This window comes from Geospiza fortis, unplaced genomic scaffold (assembly GCF_000277835.1).
Source record: "Geospiza fortis unplaced genomic scaffold, GeoFor_1.0 scaffold237, whole genome shotgun sequence".
In the NCBI taxonomy this organism is placed as follows: domain Eukaryota; kingdom Metazoa; phylum Chordata; class Aves; order Passeriformes; family Thraupidae; genus Geospiza; species Geospiza fortis.
Window position 1 is genome coordinate 5,440,268 of NW_005054319.1, and position 15,067 is coordinate 5,455,334.

Here is a 15,067-nt window from a genome sequence, read left to right on the forward strand (position 1 = left end):
CTGATCGTTTGTCCTGTGAGAGAAAGAACAAAAGGTGCACAAATTACACTGTGAAAATCACGGCATCCAGAGCCATTTATGGATTGATTCTTCTCATTTGGGGACCATTCTCAGATTCTGAAGGAGGTGGTTCCAAAAAAAACTTCCATCCTGCTGCTAAACTTCAGCGACCCCCTCTGCTCAGGAAAGCATACTTGGAAGGAAGCACAGATTTATTACACCTTTACAAACTTCTTATCAACCCTTGGCAGGTATTTTAAGCACTATAACAGAGTGTGCATGAAGTAACACTGCTCAACACTTCTTAAGTACGAAAATCCAGCTGCAAGATGACTGCACTGATAGTTCCATTTTACATGCTTTGCTAGATATTTCCTAGGGAGTTTGGTTCAGTATCTATTGGCATTTACTTGTTTTCATTGTGTAACAGAGAAGAGACCAAGGTTAGAATGCATGACACAGAGAATTTTGATGTCAAAAAGGCAGTATAATCAACAGGAACAAAGGAATTTAGAAGGTTAATTCCAATTAGAATGACAGGCAATCTGACACCAGCATTTTCAAAATTTCAGCTGACATGTCCAAGAATGTATTTACACTTGACAGCTTTTGTGGTCTGTTCTTTCTTTAACAATAGAGCAAAAATGTTCTCTATTTATCTAGGTCAGCATATTTAGGAAAACTGAATAAATCACATTAAAAAGATCTTAATCTCCTGAATTGCATTTGAATCCACAACCTTATGGATACAACACCATTTAAGCAATAGTCTGTAATGAAGTTGGTAGCAGGAAGACTCAAGATAAAAGAGATGTCAATACTATGGTATCTTGAAAACATTTCATTATTATAAACCATAGAAAACCAAGTTAAACCTGAATGTGTTTAACTGTACAAAATGTGTTTAACTTCTGGGGTCAGGCTGCAACAACCTGGAAATGTTATCAGCCAAGTAAACTATTTTCATAATCTCATTGATATTATCTAGACCAAATGAATTATCTGTCAATCAAGCATCCTGACAGACAGGGCCCTGAGATCCTCCTCCTTTACTCCCTATGTGAGCTGCAACACTTCCCGGGGTCAGACTCTGCATCTCAATTTGGCAAACTCAGAAACTGCTTTCTGTATAGTAAGCTGTGCAGATTTTCACATTTGCTGCTCCAGTGACTCTCCATCTTACTGGGATGAATAGGCATTTAGTGAATTTACTTAGCAATGCTTCCACATGAAATGGTTTCAATGGCTGACATCTTCGGGTGACTTTCTAGGCAAAAGCTGGCATGCAAAGATGATCTTTAGAAATATAATCAAGTTTGGAAGTGCTTGAGCTTTAATTTCCTTACAGGATAAAAATCAAATCAACCAAAGTAACAATCCACACCACTCAATAAAACATCATCCTTTCTAGATTGCTCACCAACCTGTATTTTGCTATTCAGCAGTACTCTACCAAGTGTATCAGGACTTGGGGCTGCCACACAAACTTCTCATTGCTTCTCTCTCAGCTTTTAAGTAATTCTTATAAATGTCCAAATGATGCTTAGCTCTCAAAGGAATCAATAATTGACCTTTTCTCTCTTCTTGAGAACACTGGAGGTATCTTGGTCCTACTTTGAATATTTTTAATTTTTTGTTTTAAAGAACTTATACAGAGTTTTACTCCTTATCAATTAATGTGCTTCATTTCATGTGTTGACAACATGGAACTAAAACATCATAGTTCCATTTGGTAACACTTTCTAGTTAATTGACATTTAGATTTATGCAGTCAACCAATTCTATGCTCAGCATGGCACCACACTGAATTTCTATTAAGCTTTCATTCAAAGTGCTCCTTCTGGCCCAACATGATGAGGATGCTGCACATCCCCTCTGACTTATTCCATCAGAAGACATTAAAGAGAAAATCAAAGGTATTGAACACACCATCGATGTTTGTGCATTTGTTGAAATCCTCCTCACCTTTCAGAAACCTTTTCCTTGAGGGGCAGATTTCCTAAATGCCTCTGGCACAGATTGCTGCCACACCTCTTCACATTCAGCAGCAGCAGAGTCTGTACCACGGCAGTTCCTCTGGCACCGGCTCTTTCCAGTGCCTCTGGCACCAACATTTCCAGTACCTCTGGCACCAACATTTCCAGTGCCTCTGGCACCGGCTCTTTCCAGTACCTCTGGCACCGGCTCTTTCCAGTGCCTCTGGCACCAACATTTCCAGTGCCTCTGGCACCAGCTCTTTCCAGTGCCTCTGGCACTCCTTTGGACAAGGACTGGACACGTGGGCCTGCTTTTTCTCTAAGTAAGGCAATCAAAAGCTGAGATTTTCAGTTGAAGACATCACTGGGAGCAACAGCAACTCCACACTGCCAAATTAAATTCTGCCGGAGCTCCACAAATTTCAGGGATAATTCACTGAGCGTAAATTTGGCACCAAATCTTTTACTAACTATCACGGTAAAATAGAAAGTAACAAGTGCAACAGAGCCTTCCTAAGAAGGAAATAAAGTCATGTGGAGAGGGCGGGTAGTTCATGCTACTGATTAAAAATACACTGATATTACATATCACATTCCTATCAGCTTCCCCAATGTAACACAGCACACAGAGTGAGAAAAAAGCCCTTCTGCAGGTGGTGCCTGAGGCTGGACCTGATGGATGCATCCACACAGCTCTCACTTCTATTTCCTTTTGCTATTAAACTCACTTGGAGGGCAAGGCACCAGGGAGAAGGATTAGTCAGCTGGTTACCTGTATCACTGGCAGGGAGGAGGATGGTGTGAGTGTAGAGAGGCTGAGAGAAAATGGGCATGTCAGGTGTGCAGCACACAGGGAGAAATGCAAAATGAATCCTCCAGTGAACTCCAAGAGTGGAGAAAGCTTGTGTGTGTGTGTGAGGGCTGCCATGAGAAGATGACAAGTGAAGAAGGGTGATGTGAAACAAAGCATGTTTGAGTTCACTGGTGCAGATTTGGTGCCCAGCAAGGGTAGGTGTGCCAGCTGGGATGGCACATCTTCCCCAGAGCCCTGCTGGGGTCACCTTGGTGAGGTGCTACAGCTCCCCTCCTGCAGCAGGGCTGGCAGTGGCACTGTGCCCAGCTGCTGGGAGCCACTCAGCCAAGCTCAGCCAAGCCTGCAGGGCTGGGCTCAGGGAGGGCAGCACTCACATGGGCAGGCAGTGAGGCTGCGAAAGGGACTCAGCCCCTGGCACTGCTCAGCTGGGGAAGTGGCTGAGCCCCTGGGCTGGGACCCTGCTTGGGGCTAGGTCAAGATTAGAGTTACAGGTCTAAGGGAGAGAAAAAGGTGAATCTTATATCCAGAAGGAAATCCAGAAGATATTGCCAAAGCAAAGCAAAGTCTGCTACCAGGGTTTCTTCATGAGCAGCCCCTGGCCTGGGACTGAGGTGTCCCAGGGGGTGAGCAGGCAAACCAGGCACTCAGTAAGCACATGCTGAGCATGGCAATAATTTCAGAATATGGCCTATACACTGGGGACTGAAATGAACAACTGGAAGAGAAGCAGTGACTTTGTGTTTGCATTGTCTGAGCACACTGGAGATCTGTGCAGAGCAGTCCCTGCACACAACCACGGCCAGACCCTGTGGGCAAGAGGCAGTGCTGGTCTTGCTGGTTTTAAGCAAGCCTTCCAACCCTAGTGACTAATCCAAGCAAAGAGCAGAGATGCCCTCAGTCTGCAGCTGTGAAAACAGATTAGGAAAGCCTTTGGAGAATTTGAGAAAAGGAAATCAAGATATTATTACTTTTGGAGGATAGTGATGGCTAATAGAAATGTTCTGATTCAGCAAGGTACTTTAACACATGGGCAACTTGAAGGATGTAGGGAATAGCAGGCACCTCAATGGGATTATTAATATGTCAAAACCTATGCAAGTTAATTACAATTTGGCTAAGTCAGATCAAAAGTTCAGAATCTTTTGGCAGCACATAGGTATGGAAACAAGATGGTTTGATTCTGTGTAGGAATCAGACGAAGGAAAGAGAACTGCTCTCAGTTTATTAATTATTCATCTAGATTAACTTAGGGCTATCTAATGGCAAGTCTGCTGGCTGCTTCACAGGAGGAGTTAGCGCAGGAAGGGGATTAGCCCTGGCCATGGTGAGCAGTGGTGGCAGCAAACACAGCAGTAGCTCTGCCTGGTGAGGGGTGCTGGAGAAGCAGGTAAGGATTACAAAAGCAGCTGAACACTCAAAAAAAGAAACACAAAGGCAAAAGTGTTTGGGAGAATAAGGCAAGGAGGCTAATGTGGTTTGAAGCAGCAATGAAGGGCCTCTGATGCAGGGATGATGAAGGCAAACATACACTCAGAAGAGATAAATCAAAACTGTTACAAGTTCTCCCAGTGCCCAAAGCTTTGGTGTTTCCACTCGTTCCTGCCTGACTCATGCCCACAGTTTCCTTTCCCAGGACTCTGTGACTGTGTGAAAGCACAGCCCTACAGAGCCCAGACCTACAGCAACCCCAGCAGCTCTTTGCCAAGAAACTGCTTCTACAGAAGGAAAAAAACCTGTAATTGTGGTGCAAACTCACCTATTCAGAGTTAAGCATGATATTAATGGTTAGTATGGCTAAACACATTAAAAAATGCAGATGTGCACACAAGAGCCTGAAAGTGGAAGAACTGAACACCTTAAATTCTGCTACCTTCTTTTCAATAAGTTCTTACAATGATACTTAAGCTCCCTGATTCCAGGAAGTTATTAATTTCATATTCATTAAGCCAGTATTGTAGAGTGTTAGGGCGTGCCATCACCACCAAGCCCTGTGGCAGGAGAGCTCCTTCAGCAGAGCTCCTCACCTGGCTGCTCCTGGCCTGGGCTATCCCTCTCCCTCTCACCCAGGGAGTGCCTGTGCTCAGCCTGGCTGCCCAGGTCCTGCAGCACTGCAGGGCACAGAGGAGCTGGGGAGGAAGGAGAGCAGCCCAGGAGACAGGGAAGGGCTTTTGCCAATTGCTGCACACACCTGCACAGCACCCAGCGCACTCTGAAAGCTTCTGCTGGGGCACAGCAGCACCCAGGGCATCTCCCACTCCAGAAAGGGATCCTGACCTGCTCTGGTCCCTCCACCAGGCCAGTTTGCACACATGTGGGCAGGGCATGTCCCCTTACAAAAGGATGCAGCAGACAAATGATTTAACAGAAAAAAGCAAATACCTAAAACCCTCCTCCTGGAACACTTACAGCAGGATGATCAACCCCGCAAATGCAGCATGAGAAGAATGTGGGAAAAGGTTTGCAGGGTTCAGCTTTCAGAGCCTGGATAGACAGCCTGCCCCTCTAACTGGTGCTCCCAAGTCCTCCTGCCTCTCCAAAGCCAATTTAGCACAAGGGGAGGCTCAGCAGAGCCTGACCCAGGCTGAAGTCAGAAAAAAAAACCCCAACAAAGTCTGGCATCTAAAAATGCAAGGAAAGGGGAAGGCTATACTTAGCCTTTGCTATCCATCACAGAACAAATATTAGCATGGCAGGCTTTTCTCAGCAAAGCTGATTCCTGGAACAACAGCCATTCGTAAAACAAACCATAAAAATGAGAACAGTAGATATGATTTCAGAGGCCAACTGCACGAGGAAGGCTCTGGGTGACAGTTAATATCTCTGCTTTTACAACAGTGTTGTCTCAAATGGTTTGTTTCGTCTTTCAAGTCAGGTTTAACAGAGGAACAAGATAATGGAAGAAAACTATTGCCTCAGCAGCTCAGCAGCTGGAGTACTTGGACATCAGAGCTGGGCTGGGAATTCACACCTGAGTATTTCAAAGTGTCAGCCTCCTGCATTTGGGTGCTGCAGGCACTGATCACTCATCACAAGGGATGAGCTCCTCTCCTGCAGCCCTGCCAGTGCTGTGTGATGCTCAAGACATTCTATTAGCAATACACTCATCTTGGCTGTGCTTTCAATTACTGCTTCCCATTCAACCACTCTCTGTTTCCTATGGAAAAGAAAAGAACTCACATAGTCAAAAAAGAGTGGAAGTCTTTTTTGGATGGCACACTGCTGAATAAACCTCTTCTAGTGAGAGTACATAAATGCCTGGGTACAAAGGAGATCTGCTGAGAGAAAATAGAATATACTGCATCATCTGCTTGCTGAGCCACTCCACAACCTATTTTCTATAAATTCAAGGCTTCAGATGGTATTTATAAAATAAATAAATAAGCCCACTGCTGAGAAGCAGCAGCACATGCTTAAATGAAAATCCTAAAGAGACCATATAAGAGAATTCCACCAAGGATTAATGAACAAATGTGATTAAAACTATCTACAGCTTTGGACTGCTGCCAAAATGCTGCCAGCAGTGTTTGATATGTAAATGCTTAAAACATTTGCTGTGTGTGCTGCCGTTGATGCAAAGCCTCTACAGAGAGTTTCTCCATCTAATTAGAGATATTGGTTTAGCAAACTTTGGAGTCTATAAAACCCTCAATGTCTCATTATTCTTTTAAAATACAATATTCATTTGTTTGGAATGTTTTCCAGTTATATCCCATGAAACCCTGAAAGGCCCTTGGCTAATGAAAAACTGCAGCCCAGTATCAGCTGATAAACCCTACAGCTTTTATGATAATAAAATTCTCACCACACGCACTCATTAAAACTTTGTAACGTCGCTTTTGACTTTCTCTAAATATTCACTGGGAAAAAAGTAAATGACTCAACTTCCAATTATTTTATAGCATGATTTCAACACAGGCATTTAAAATCTCCAGGACCTTATCAAATACACCCTACAGTGGTGCAATCACTGTGTCTCCAATCTGGTGAAGCCCTGAACAGTAAGTGCTGAACTGTAGCACACTTGGAGCTCTCCCAAAATGATGCAACTTTCCCACTGTATTGTCATAAATTACTTCATGGGTCAGGGCCCACATGTCCACGTGTCCAGAAGCAGAATGTGCGAGGATTACACACAAGGTCAAGAGCTGAGAGCTGTCCTTAAACTCATCTTTGATCTCTTAGGGTCACAAATACATTAATTAAGGAGACTTTTCCAGGCAGGCCAATCCAGTCATAACTCAGATTGTCCATCTCCTCCACAGATATATCACCAAGTCACCAATGTTTAACTCACTGCTGTTTATGAAACATTTTTACAAAATGCCCTCAGTCCCAGGAGTACCTTTGAATTGATCCTAGGAATTAATTTGTCTGTGACAATGACATTTTCTCAGCATCCCTGCTGCTGCAGTAAAAAGTAAATAAGAAAAACACTACTCTGTAATACCATTTCATATGCAGCCCTTTTTCTCTGATTTTAAAGCCACCATAAGCTGCAAGTTACTATATTTTAGAGTAAAACTACAAAATACATTAAGGTAGTTTTCCTTTCATAAATCTAATTGTATGCAATTGCTAAGTCTAGATTATTTGTATGCTTAACAACAACAAATGCACTGAAAAATACTTGAAAAACAAAAGCTTCTGAAGTACCTTCCAAATGTGCAACTGTGTAAGACCTGGTAGATATGAAAATAATCACAGCAAATTGGCTACGTGCAGGATGACTTATTCCCTACATAACCTGGTATTGATGCATGCAGATCAGAAGTATTTTGCTAGAAAGGAAGGGAATGTTTCATTCTGATTTGTTAAACAACTTTCTATTTATTTAAGTTTGTGAACCATCAGCATATCACTGCCATTATTTATTTTTTCATCTTGCTAGCCCAGAATTTGTGTGCCTGACAGATAGCCTTTGCTAGAAAGGGCTATAAATGCCTATTTCAAATAAATATTTTTAAGTAAAGGCAGAGATGTGTGTCTAACTTAGATAAGGGCTAGAAAACTTGTTAAAGGTACATACTGTAGTAAAGCAAAATTCCTCTCCCACCATACTCACAAGAGATGTCAGTTTAGTTGAACTGCATTTCTGAAAAAAATGCTCATTTTTATCAGTGCTGGCAAAAACTGTTTATCAAGCCTTGCTGGCATTCCCATTATTCAAATTTGGAAATTAAAATAATGCAAATCAGTGCAGAAAAAATACAGCAACGTGGGGTTTAGACTCTTCAACTTACACTCTGACCTAAAATGCTTAGCATTCTTAGAATCACATGCTTACTCAGCATTATGTCAGCTCCAAACATAGAATCACAGAAATGCTTAATTTGAAAAAGACCTTTAAGATCATCAAATCCAGCTCTGCCAAGCCCATCACTAAAACAGATCCCCCAGTGCCACTCCCCCAAGCTTAGGTGCCAGCCTTGAATAAAGCAGATTTCCTTTTGGCAGTGCTGCAGTCACGTTCACAAGCAGATTTTTGTTTCACAATTCACAAGTTCAGGGGCTTGTGAAAGCTGTTTAAGAGAGAGAACTGCCACATCTGCCTCCTTCCCAAATGAATGATAGAATGGAGGAGAAGCAGCAGTGCAGGCAGGGGCAGTGAGCCTGCCCACACTGGAAGAGCTCCTGGTCACTTGTCACCCGCAGGTAGATGGGCTCACACAGAGCACAGTGAGGCCAAGGCTCCCCTCAGTCACTGGAGCTGACCTTCCACCAACAGCTGCCACTGACACTCCAGTCAGCAGCTTTCCAAGGTAGCTGTGCTCAGGGTAAATAGAAAGAATTGTGGTTTTCATGGCAAAAAGGCACCAATTTGGTGGACGACACCAACAAGTCCAAATGCGAATGTTTTTAACCTTTTTCTATTAAGAGTGTAAGGACTGACTGAATGCAGAGTGTGGAGCTAATGAACACAAACTACCTGCTGACAGTTTGGCACAGAACGGCTGTTTTAATATCACATTGTCAAAGGTCTATCACATTTTTGATTTCCATCAATAAGGAAGTTGAGTGTTGACGTAAATGATCATTTTGATGGACAGTGAGCAGGAAGCAGCCATGCACCTGAAGAGGTTACCTACACACACTGCTATTTACATTGAGACACATGTCTAAAGAGGATTCATGCCCAGAATTTCTAAATTTATTGAGGTTATTTACTTAGTTTTAATCCTGTAAGGAAAAAAAAAACAATCTCCCTTTTCAGCATTTTTCTATTTAAAAACTTTTGTGACAATAAGGGCTTTCTCTCACTAGAAAATAACCTATGGAGTGGCAGAAACATTGGAAAATCCCCTTTCTGCCCAAAGTGCATCTTTGAAGAAAGCAGTACACAAAATACCCATATTTTGTTCCTTAAAATATTTTTAGTACCTTCAATAGTGAGACAAGTTCCCTCTTGCAGATCCTTTAATCAATGAAAAAAATATGTTTTTTCTATCCTCTTTCCTACTGATAAGCACTATGCAAAGGACTTTATTCTGTTTTCATATCTGTAATTCTCCACAATCAGTGCAGTGCACTCAGTTTATTCTCGTGTAAGCCAGAGCATAAACCCAGCTCTGTGTTCCTGGAATAGGCAGTGGGAAATCATAACAAAGGGTTTGTGGTGTTTCCCAGTTTAGAGGCTGTGAAAAGGTGTTGTTCCATGGTAATAGATGAACATCAGCACTGTCTTCCTCTCACTCTGAGAGGTGCTCTGTCTTTCCCTGCCTTGTCTCACAGTAGGCAATTCTCCATAGGAAAACTCCCCACGGAACCATTTCTTTCCATAAGGCCCATCCATTGTGTCAGAGTGGCAGCAAATGTAACTGCTGCCAATCACTACAGGACTTCCAAAGCTGCTGAAGAGTATTTGCCAGGATAATTTGCTTTTCACAAAGTTGCCTTTGCCTGTTATTATAACAACCAACCATTCCATTTCCAGTCACTGCCTCAGTGCAGGGATCAGGATAGAGAATTCCCACATTTAACTGCCAGGAACTCTTGGTGGGCCATGGCCCTATGGATGCCAGGATGTCACTTGTGAGGATGCTGCACTACAAAGAGTTAAGACAGACAAGATTATCCTATCTCACAAAAACATCTGAGTTCACTTAATATCTGCTGGAAAGCATCTGAAAAAAGAGAGTACTGAAATACTTGACTAACCAGCTGCTAATACCCAAGGATATTTAATTATTAAAAGTAAACATGATATAATTTTAGCTTTATAAAAGCACTGGGATTTTATTTAGTACAGAATGATGCTCACTGCTTTGTATTTTTCCAGTGTTTCTCTGCTGCTGCATATTCATGTAGAACCTCATCTGCCTACACGATACATCCCATTTTGATGAAAACAATAATCACTGATTAAATAAGCAAGTGGAGTGAGCTTCAGAAATGATCAAGTTCATTACTCAAATTAGTGAGACTTTGTATAAAAAGAAAAAAAATCTAGATATTGGGCTGAATAGGAGCTTTTTGTTTGTTTATACCGTGATATTTTACATTGCATGGTTTACATTCAGCAGTTTTTTTCACCATCTCTAAAATTAAATTATCAAGAGTTTTGTGCAAAAAGAGAAATTAAAATTAAATATGATTTAAAGCAACCATTCACTTTATCCAATTCACACATTCCCACGTGCATCTGAAATTTCATTTGTACAAGTCAATACGAAAAACGATTTGCTAATTGCTGAAAAATGGTTTGATAGTTGTTGAGCAATTATAATTAAAAATGCTCAGTTTCTTCCAAGAAAGTGGGAAGAAAGAAACCTTCTTCACCCTGGTTCTCATGGCAGAGTTCTGCCTGGTGGGGTCTGTCAGTCTGGGGGTGCAGTCCTGCTGTCCTGCCACAGCAGAGACCCTGCAGTACCCCGGGCCAGTTCCATGGCAGGCATGGATCTACTCAGCACATCCAACTTGGATTTAAAGTCCACCATGTGAGCTGTGTGTGCCTCCATCAGCTGCAACACTCCTGCAGCTCAAGACTCATGAGATATCTTTGCTTTTCTGGATTTTAGGGCGCCACTTTCCCAGCTTTAATGTCAAATGTTGGTAATTTCTCAGTTTTTGGGACATAACTTGCTCCCTCAGACAGCGGTGATTCACCCTGACACCCCACCTTCCCCCTCAGTCACACCAGAGCCATTCCTGCCCTGCCCAGGAGACTCCCAGAGCCAGCAGGAGCCCACAGCCACCAGGGACAGCTCATGCAGGGCTCTGGAAACCCTGCACTCTCCCTGCTGCAGCTCATGCAGGGCTCTGGAAACACCTTCCCTGCTCTGTCCCTGCTGCAGCTCATGCAGGGCTCTGGAAACACCTTCCCTGCTCTGTCCCTGCTGCAGCTCATGCAGGGCTCTGGAAACACCTTCCCTGCACTCTCCCTGCTGCAGCTCATGCAGGGCTCTGGAAACACCTTCCCTGCTCTGACCCTGCTGAAGCCACCCTGCCCCAGCCCCTCTTTGCAGCCACCTCTGGCTCCAGCAGGGAAGGCAGGACAGCTGCGCTCCCAAATAGCCCATCCTCCCCAAAGCTCACAGATCTCACCCTGATTTTTTTAAAGTTTTTCTAAGCCTTCTGATGTTTACATTCTTGTAACAAACTTTCTCACACATTTTATGTAAATAACTTATTGTTTTGCATTCTTTTATAGAAGAAGAGAAATTTGATGGACTATTAGCTTGTCCAGTGTCATTGGAGAATAACACTGTCATCCTCCAATCCACTGTCACTTTTAGAAATCTATAAATATTAGAGTCAGAAATTAAAAGAGCTCTTTCTACCTTGGAAGAGCTGCATGTCTGTGTCGTGTTATTTCGTTTCCTGTAGTGACACACAGACACACTCCCTGCTGCCACACCTGGGGCTCCATGTCAATAAAGAAGCAGAAACTGCTCACACTAAGCTTGGAAGCAGCAGGGAGCTGAGACCGCCCTCCTCTTGCTGGGAAAGGAGCAGGAAAGCCCCTTCTAAAAGGGCTCAAGGTATAAAACTCAACACTTTTGGGTCTTGCCGCCTCATGTTTAATTTGCAGTGTGATCCTGGACAAAAGCTGGCCAGCTTTGTGTGACATTGCCCTGAGAGCAGGTGGTTCTTCTGATGCAGTGGGGAAGACAGACTTGGATAAAAAAAAACATTTTCCCCCATCTCACACTTTCTAAAAGACCAGAGGCAATATACAGTCATTCAGTGAGCAGCTTCAATCTCCTGTATTTATCGCAAGGGGGGAGTGGTGGGATTCCACCAGCACAAGGTCCCTGCACTGCTCTCTGTGCCAGGGATGCAGCCCAGGGCTCCCCACCTGCCCAGTGAGACCCCAGTGCTGGGACACTTTCACAAACTCCTTCAAAAGCCAAGTGAATTATTACAAACCAGGCCCTTCCTGCAGCTCCTCCTGGGCCTGCCGAGCTGCTCAACCAACCTGTCGGAGTGCATCAGTTCAGAGGACCAGAAGGCAAAACAGGGAAAACGGGGTCAGGCTAATGGGATTTAACATTAATTCTGCACCAAGACTGAAAAGATGGAAGAACAGGGCCTAGGGGGTGAAAGGGATAATGAACTGAGAGCTGATGGAAAGAAACTTAATTGGTTTTAACAACAAAAGGTCACATTTTGTTACCTTTATTTGGGTTGAGCAATGATCTTATTTGGACAATTTGTGCCACCTGATGACTTGCCCTACTCTTGGATGGGACTGTTTTGGAGTAAGTAATTTGGAGTAAGGAATGCAGAGCTGGGATATGAGGCACAAACCCGTGGCAGAGAGGATGTTTGCAATGGGAATGTACAGATCCACTACCTGATGTAACTGGGCTGCTGAGAAAACAGCTGGCAGGGGGGCAGGCTGATGTCCCTGCTCACTGCTGTGCTCAATGAGCTGCAACCAACACAGCCTTATTCCATCAGAAGAGAAGCAGGGCTTCAACTCAAGAAAAAGCTCTAGAAAAGGCACATGAACTTAAGTGAGGCAGCCTGTCACCAGTGATCTCCTGGCACTGCCAAGAGGACAGGCTGTGACACGGAGCCATTTCCTGGCTGCCTCTCCCCTCCTGGGCCTCAGTGGTTCACAAATGATTCTCCAGGCACTTTGTGATGATACCCAGCACTGGTACCTCCTGACACACCACATGTACCAGCTCCCCACAGAGAGAAAGATCAGGGTGTTTTAGCCTTCAGCTGCAGGTCTACAGCTGCCACCTGTAACATGATTTGGGCCCCTGGGAACAGCTCCAGTGCCTACACAGCACCAGCTGTACAAAGGTTTAGCAATGACCCTCACAGGGCAAGCAGAGCCATGGTCCCTGCAGGTCCTTGCCGTGGAAATCATCTGAAGCTACCTTGCACCTGACTGGCACAGTGCATCCCATCATATGAATACAATGAGCTGAGCCACTGCCAAAACATCTGAGGCTGCCTCAATTAAAGCCATAAGGTGACACAAATAACCAATTTGGATTTACAGGCCTCTTAGTCTTCAGCTGTCCCAAGAATGCGTTGTTGCAAGATTACCTGCTAGAAGTGACTTTGGGGCATCAAACTTTTAAACCAAGATCAACTCTGCATTTGGAAAAAACTTGGCCCCAGATCAGTTCCTAATGTGGCAAAGAGTGCAATTATCCTGATGAAGGCTTAGGGATGCTTGTGCCTACAGCTGGTTCATCAAGTAATGCTGAATGATGGATATAATTAAACTGCGTGCAGCAGAGTGGAATGTGCTACAATGAACCATTTAGGGCCTCATCCCCTCCCATCAGCCTGGAGCTACAGATGGGCCATCACAAACAGTCAGTGGCATTCAGCACTGCTATTTGTACAGGCAGGTTCAGAGGTATCACACAAATGCTCTGTGCAGGTTGGGCAGAAAAGAAATATTCCACTGTAGTGAGATGCAATTGTAAAAGCCAGCTAGTCCCTAATTCTACCTCAGATTGCACAGCAAAATATCCGTCTGGGATTTCTGATTTCTGCACTGCCAGGTCAAGGCTCCCACAACATCTCAAGATACAAAGTTTTGACCAGTTAGCACTAGTCAGGACTAGAAAGAAAAATAAAAAGACACTTTGGAAAAAGAGACACATTCTGCAGAGATCCCTGAAGAGGAAGAACAGCACACACAGAGGTGCCCAACTCTCTTGTGAGCCACCCAAGCTCTGCAGCACTGGACAGGCTCATAGATCCTGCATTTGGTCTACAGGGCTGCAAGACCTGAAAAATCTTCAAATACCATTCAACTCTTAGACTTTTAGCCCTATTTTCCAGGGAAATAATTTATTCATCTCTCCCTCTCCTTCCTATTTCTATATCACCACTAAAAGACTGAATCAGAACATCATTTTGGCTCACCCTTTAATGGCCTTTTGGTTCACAACTATTTAAGAGTGACTTGGGAAAGGTATAACAGCACATGTTGTGTTATCTTCACTTTGAAGTGCCACCAGATATTATTTTGCAGCTGTTTTATTGTAAGTGGCATCCTGAAATCTAAACAAAAGAGTGTCTTAATGGCAATTTCAGCAGATTTTTAATTTCCTGAGAGAATTCAGCGGGACCACGAAGGGAGAGCACATTTAAAATGCAATGCCTTTATAGGAACATTTCCCTCTTTCAAGCACTTTTAGCTTTTGGAATTTTTATAATGATTTCACTGAACTTTCTAAAAAAACCCAAAAAACTCAAGTGAGTTGAAGAGACATTAAGGTTTCTGCTCACAAACCCCAGGTAAACACCACAAGGACCTGTTCCTCTGCAGCTTCTGTTACCCACCTCAGACTTAATCCAAAGTAAAAGTCACTTGGAGCAGAGCTGTGGGAGAGCACACAGGGGATAAAGTCATACCTGGGATTTCCCTGATGATCAACATCCCACTGCAGCTCTAACTCCACTGGAGCTTCTTGCCCAGGAATGCAGTGAGCAACTAAATGCCATGGGAAGGGCTTGCCAGGATGGGGCAGCTGTTGATGAGTTTTTCTAACCATGGTTTTAAAGTACAAAAGCCATTCTGCATAAAGGACTCTTTTCTTGGCTTGGTCACCCCACACTATTTGTCCACAAAGACAAGTTGTAAGTGAAAAACAGGTTTTGTAAACATCCCTGGAGCTGTGAAGGAGAAATACAGAGCTGGCCAGATCCCTCATGCTCTCATTGCCTTCCTGTGCCCCAACACACTGGTCACCCTCACAAAAATACTATTGCAGGCATTACTGGAGCATCCTGATGACAAAAGATGGAACTTCAGTGCACATTACCACAACATTTGTGCTGTTACTGTTTATAGATCGGGCTG

The 15,067-nt window shown here is 43.7% G+C and overlaps 1 protein-coding gene across 1 annotated transcript in view; it reads right to left on the reverse strand.

Annotated features, from left to right (window-relative positions):
• The window catches only part of XYLT1 (xylosyltransferase 1), a 138,909-nt gene that overhangs the window by 44,517 nt on the left and 79,325 nt on the right, over positions 1 to 15,067 (reverse strand). The gene's annotated exons all lie outside the window — the stretch shown is intronic.